The sequence below is a fragment of the Ovis aries genome, chromosome 10, assembly GCF_016772045.2.
Source record: "Ovis aries strain OAR_USU_Benz2616 breed Rambouillet chromosome 10, ARS-UI_Ramb_v3.0, whole genome shotgun sequence".
In the NCBI taxonomy this organism is placed as follows: domain Eukaryota; kingdom Metazoa; phylum Chordata; class Mammalia; order Artiodactyla; family Bovidae; genus Ovis; species Ovis aries.
The window spans coordinates 9999775-10006748 of record NC_056063.1 but is presented as its reverse complement, the minus strand read 5'-3'; the positions used below and the strand labels follow the sequence as shown (position 1 = coordinate 10006748).

Below are 6974 nucleotides of genomic sequence, written 5' to 3'. Positions count from 1 at the left end.
AATCAATAGATTTTTGCCCCAAACTAAAAATAAAAAAAGTAATGGAAACTAAATTAAATTAGACCTCTATGTGTGTTAAGAAAAATATACTTATTTTTCTTACAAAATTATGCCCTCACGCTGAAATCTTACCAACACCCACTGCTTTGTTGCTAATTTAATTTTATATCATTCTGCATTCTTATTCACTTAAAATTCCTCTACATTTTTGAAGTGTTTAGGCAAAGGCATTCTAGCTGTGTTTCCCAGAACTGAGTGCATATCAGAATCATCTGGGGATATTTTTGTCTTGTTTTTCATACAGATTTCCGGAGCCCTCAACAAATTTCTAAAATAGAATCTCTGGGATTTGGGCACAGGAATCTATATTCCACCACCCCCTCCCCCCCACCTCAAAGTACTTCAGTTCAGTTCAGTTCAGTCGCTCACTCATATTCGACTCTTTGTGAATCTCAGCACGACAGGTCTCCCTGTCCATCATCAACTCCTGGAGTTTACTCAAACTCATGTCCATCGAGTCGTTGTGAAAAAGGAATTCATAGGGCCTGGATTCCATCTTAGGCCTGTTCAGGCTGATCATGCTCGGCCACCTTTCCAGTGGACTCTGAACTCCGTGTTTAGTGCCTATGAAAACAACAGAAGGATAAGACCCCCTCCAGACAGGGGAACCTTGAAGATCATATCTAAGTTACTCATTGCCTAAGAGAAAACATACACTAATCACCCCTTTCTCTGACAGGCCATAAGTTTTTCTGCATCAATCGGAGTGTAACCTCGGATTTATTGATTATTGGCTAATTGTTTGACTGTTTGAGCACATAGCATGTGAATGATGGGGTTATTGGGATTGTATTTTCCTTGGTTTATGTAAGTCTCAAGGAATTTGGAGTGGTGGGTTCAGACACGTACACATAGGGTATAAAAGATTTTCCCAAATGCTGGTCGGGGTCCTTGGCTAAGAGGAGACTCTGCCTTGGGCCCACCGGTGTAATAAACTGCACTCCACTATCTGCATTGTCCTTCTGAGTGAGTTTGTTTCCCGGAATGTGTGGCTACAACATTTGGTGCATTGGCTGGGAAACTCCTCTCTTTGAGGAGACAGGTCTCATTTGAGTCCACCCCAAGGCTTTGTGGCTTGAATCTCCTAGATGGGGGAAGGTGCCTCACCACTCTGGAAGAATTCAGCCTTTCAACGCCTGGTTTCTTCGCTTTGGCAGGTAGTGAACGACAGCAAGGGAACTGAGCGCTCAGGTGGGGAGGAACCCATCCGGCAGGGTGGAAGAGGGGGCCTGATCACACCCCTGGGAGGGACTAGAAGAGGCACGGACCCACAGGGGCCTGGAATAGGCAGGCAGCAGCAATTGCTTGGTACACAGGTCGACGAGTGTGCTACAGTTTAGGAAGGAAATTTGTAAAGGTCATTTAGGAGGTGTGTCCATGCTGCCTCAGGAAAAATTATTACCAGTGATCACCAGGGGATTTTTAGGATAGGAAACTGGTCCTTGTATGCTCGTATTCTGCCCTCCTCCAGGAGGTGTCCCATCTGCTGTGAAATTCTTGACCCCCTCAGAATTGTTAGCCTAGAAGGAAGGGGATAAATAAGTGAGTATGAATTGGCTTTCCCAAAGATGGCCTGGGACATGGTATATTTAACCCATCTGTCTTTTCATCCACACCTGAACAAACCCACCAAGGCAGAATGGACTTTAAGGGAGAAACAGTCTTGGACTACATGGTGTTCTGGTTTGGCTGTGCTTACCGGCAGGTGAAGGCACACCGATCCCCCTTCTCCCTCTGGGATCTGGCAGGTAAGGCTCTTCTCACCCCAATTAGGAAGGAGGCAGAATGGCAATTTAAGTGTCATTGAGTGGAAATATCAGAAGTACATAGGGTACTGAGAACTTCGTAGACAGAATGAAAAGGAAAAGTAGGAGGTCTGAGAAGTTAAGCAAGATGGGAGGAAGTGAATCTAAGGCGACTGTATTGGAGTGCATGATTACAAATTTTAAGAAGGGATTAGGAGGAGACTATGGGGTGAAAATGAAGCCTAACCGCCTCCACATACTCTGTGAGGTTGAATGGCCCCGTATGGGAGTAGGACGGCCACCAGAGAGCACCATGAACCTAAAAATACTGGAAGCAGTCTTCACAGCAGGAGAGCCGGGGCACCTGGATCAATATCCATATATTGACTCATGGTCAGGGTTAGCTCACGACCCTCCTACTTGGACAAGGTTCTGTATCCAGAAGGGAAAGGGAAAAATATTAATGGCACAAAAGTTGACTGATGATAGAAAAGGAAATTCTACAGGATTTGGACGGGTGGACGTGACCCCTCCTCCATACTGGATAATGACGCTCCTGCCTCCCAGTGCTCCACCAGGACTGAGGCCACCTTACTGCCCAATCCAGGGCCAGGTGAAGTCCTGCAGCAGCCGCTGCTCCTCCGCCAGCTCTCCCCGAGGTCGTAGAGCCGCCACCTCGGCAGGCTCCGATCCCGGGGACAGAAGCCTCTGGCCAACACTTCCAGGATCCGGCTCCAGCTGAACTGCCCAAGCTATACCATCTCTCCTGGTGAGTACTGACTAGAAGGGGAGGGAGACGTTGGAATTAAGCAGAGGCTGCTCTCTGCCAGAGAGCCGGAGGGAATGAAAGAGAACAGACAAGAGATTTGCAATGCTAGCTGCTGCTCTGGGAAAGTCTATCTCAGGCCCTCCAGAAAACCTCCTCTGCCCCAGGGACAGGACAGTCCTTCAACCGGTCCCAGTGGAGGCCCCGGGCCCCATTACAGCCAAACCAGTGTGTGTGGTGCCGAGCTTTTGGCCACTGGAAGAATGAATGCCCTAAGGCAAGGACTTCATGGTGGGTACAGAAACAGAACTGCTGATAGCAACAAAATCTGTGGCACCACTGTCCAAAAAGATGACTTCTGTAACTGGGGTATCAGGAGAAGGCATGATTAAATCATTTTGCCAGCCCAGAAAACATCAGATGGGGGGGGGGGGCACCAAGTGATTCATGAATTCTTCTACATTCCTGAGTGCCCAGTACCCCTGTTGGGAAGAGATGTGCTCTCCAAACTAGGAGCACAAGTGACTTTCTCCCCTGAGAAAAGGCCCACCTTGCGAATGGACTCTATGACTTATTTGATCTCTCTCTCTCAATACCACCCCAAGATGAGTGGAGGTCGCATGAGCCTCCAAAGGAAGAACCAGGTGAGCTGGAAGAGCATAAGAGAGAGCTAACTCAATTATTCCCTGAGGTCTGGGTGAAAGACAAGCCCCCTTGCCCCCAGGCTGGCTAGACATCAAGCCCCAGTGATAATAGAATTCAAACCAGGCACCATCCCAGTTAGAAAGCACCAGTACCCGCTACTGATAGAGGCCTGGGCCGGCATACTGCCCCACATCAATAGGTTGAAACAAGCGGGCATTCTAGTAGAGCGCCAGTCTACTTGGAATACGCCGATCCTGCCAGTCAAAAAGGAAGGAGGACAGGACTATAGGCCTGTACAGGATCTCAGGCTAGTCAACCAGGCTGCTGTGACTTTACACCCCACTATTCCAAACCCCTATACCTTATTTAGCCTCCTCCCGCTGAGGACTAAAGTTTATACTTGCCTAGATCTCAAGGATGGCTTCTTCTGTGCACGCCTCGCCCCAGCGTCACAGCCCATCTTTGCCTTTGAATGGGAAGATCCAGTCGGGGGCACCAAGCAACAGCTCATCTGGACTCCCCCACAAGGGTTTAAGAACTCTCCAGCCATCTTTGGGGAAGCCTTGCTTCTGACCTGAACTCATTCCATCTGGAAGAGTGTGGATGTTGGCTCCTACAATATGGGGATGACCTGCTGCTGGCCACCAAGACCAAGGAAAAATGCTGGGAAAGGACAAAAGCACTGCTCCAGCTGCTGATGGAAGCAAGTTACCGGGTGTTGAAGAAGGAGGCACAGATCTGCAAGGAGGAAGTAAGGTAGCTGGGGTTTGTTTTAAAGCAGGACACAAGGTTCCAGACCCTAGTTGGGTCCTATATACTGATGGCACTAGCCTGATAAAACAAGGACAAGGGCTGCCAGGTTAGCCAAAGTGGAAGGGGCCATCAAGACTGAAAAGGGATGGTGGGAATTGCCAAGTGGCAAATTATTGGTACCAGAGGAGCTGGCACACACTCTGGGAAGCCAAACACACCAAGCGACCCACCTAGGCCATGCTGCCTGCTCACAGGTTAATGCTGCCTCTCAGGTATTCAGACAAAAACCTCTGGGTATTTAGCGGAAAGGCATGCTGCCCTTTGAACACCTGGGAGTGGACTTCACTGAAATGCAACTTCACCGACACTACCATTACCTGCTGATCATGGTATGTACGTTCTCAGGATGGGTAGAAGCTTTTCCTACCTGGACTGAAAGAGCATCAGAAGTAGCCCAGTGCCTGCTTAGGGAAATAGTTCCCAGATTTGACTTCCTACCAGCATTGGTTCAGACAATGACCCAGCTTTTGTAGCTGATTTAGTACAACAAGTAAGCAAAACTTTAAACATCAAATGGAAACTGCGCACTGCATATAGGCCCAGAGTTCTGAGATGGTGGAGTGAACCAACCAGACATTAAAGAGACTCTCCAAGTGGAACATAGAGACTGACTGCTCCTGGGTGGACTTGCTTCCAACGGCTCTGCTCAGACTCAGGATGACGCCACAGTCCCAAGGCTATTCTTCATATGAAATTGTGAATGGGAGGCCCCCTCCCATAATAAAACAGGTGTCAACAAATTTGCCTCAGGTAAGGGGGAATAGGATTTCACAGCAGATGGAACTGGGTAAGGTAATAAATGGGGTAACTAAGTTTGAACAAGAAAAGGGTGCTGTTCCCCCTTGGGGAACAGATTCATGAGTTTACGCTTGATGACCAAGTATGGGCCAAAGATTGGAAACATGATTTGCTAGCCCCTTGGTGAAAGGGCCCTTATGTTATTCTAACTACCCCTACTGCAGTTAAAGTTGCAGGTATCGTCCCTTGGATCCATCATACGAGGGTGAAGAGAACGTACCACGCAGACCCAAAAAATGCTGAGTGGGCTGCACAGAGGCACCCCGCTGACCCTTGAGAGACTAAGATCATCCTTAAGAAGGAAGAAAAGAAGATCCTGGATGAGCCCCTTCAGGATGAAGCCGCACAATCAACTCCCACTGCTTGGCCTCATCAATGTGATTTTGAATTTAACTTCCGTTTCAACTCAGGACAATGTTTTCATCTCATGGTCACATTCCTTCATAGACTTCCACAACACTTCCAACTGCTGGGTGTGTAGGGCTGTGCCTCTGTCAGTGATGGAGGGACTTCCTTGGTGGGTGTCACCACTCTGCCAAGGAGATTTTAAACCACTTTGCTCTTTTCTGGGATGACAAAAAGAGACTTTCCTCTCTCTTGTCAATCATAACCTCTCCTTGCTCTCTTGGTGTAAGACCTGCAGTCAATAGAGTCAGGTCACGGGGTTACATTTGATATAAATGCCAGTGTAACAAAAGCCTAACCTACTTGTTGTGAATCTACCCCAGTAGCCCTGGTAAATCTACCTTGTTTACATGCTAGGTGGACAAGATCCGTATGAGTATGGTATGAGTATATTGCTGCCTTATTCGTACCCTCTATAGGGACAACAGATATCATGACTAAAGTAGAGGCCTTGACTAATTTCACAAAACAGGCCCTCCTAGATAGAACTAAAGCCATCCCAGCCTTAAATGAAGAGCAAATCCAAATAAGGAAAGCAGTAATTCATAATAGAATGGCTTTGGACACACTCACAGCTGCTCAAGGAGGGACCTGTGCTATAATAAAGGGTGAATGTTGTGTATACATTCCTGACTTATCTGGAAAGGTATCAACTGCTTTAGATGACATGAAAAACCAGGTAAAAGCAATGTAAAATGAAAACATTCCTTTCTGGACTTTGGTCCTATCTTGGGTGAAGGGTGATTGGTGGAAAACTATATTTACCACTGTTGTAGTTGTCTTGATAGTTCCACTTTGTGGACCCTGAATTTTACAATGTATTATGAACTCTGTAACCCAAAGGTTGATGTCATTCTCCCAAATTTGTGATTGGAGAGCCAGGGTGCAATATACCCCTATGAATGATGCTCATAATATGAGTTGAGAGCATCAAGAGGGGGGAATGAAGAAGGAATTCATAGGGCCTGGACTCCATCTTAGGCCTGTTCATGCTGATCATGCTCGGCCACCTTTCCAATGGACTCTGAACTCTGTGTGTAGTGCCTATGAAAACAAAAACAGAAGGATAAGAACCCCTCCAGACAGGGGAACCTTGAAGATCAAATCTAGGTTACTCATGGCCTAAGAGAAAACATATACTAATCACCCCTTCCAAAAGGCCATAAATTTTTCTGTATTAATCAGAGTATAACCTTGGGTTTATTGATTATTGGCTAATTGTTTGACTGAGCACATAGCACATGAATGATGGGGTTATTGGGATTGTATTTTCCTTGGTTTATGTAAGTCTCAAGGAATTTGGAGTGGTGGGTTCAAACACGTACACATAGGGTATAAAAGATTTTCCCAAATGCTGGTCGGGGTCCTTGGCTAAGAGGAAACTCTGCCTTGGGCCCACCGGTGTAATAAACTGCACTCCACTATCTGCATTGTCCTTCTGAGTGAGTTTTTTTCCTGGAATGCGTGGCTATAACAGTTGATGCCATCCAACCGCCTCATCATCTGTTCTCCCCTTCTCCTCCTGCCCCCAATCCCTCCCAGCATCAGGGTCTTTTCCAATGAGTCAACACTTCGCATGAGGTGGCCAAAGTACTGGACTTTCAGCTTCAGCATCAGTCCTTCCAATGAACACCCAGGACTGATTTCCTTTAGGATGGACTGGTTGGATCTCCTTGCAGTCCAAGGGACTCTCAAGAGTCTTCTCCAACACCACAGTTCAAAAGCATCAATTCTTCGGTGCT

At 47.1% G+C, this 6974-nt stretch overlaps 1 pseudogene; it reads left to right on the top strand.

Moving 5' to 3' along the window:
• Positions 1–3876: 3876 nt before the first annotated feature.
• LOC105610344 (endogenous retrovirus group PABLB member 1 Env polyprotein-like) lies at positions 3877–6280 on the top strand (annotated as a pseudogene).
• Positions 6281–6974: the final 694 nt, after the last annotated feature.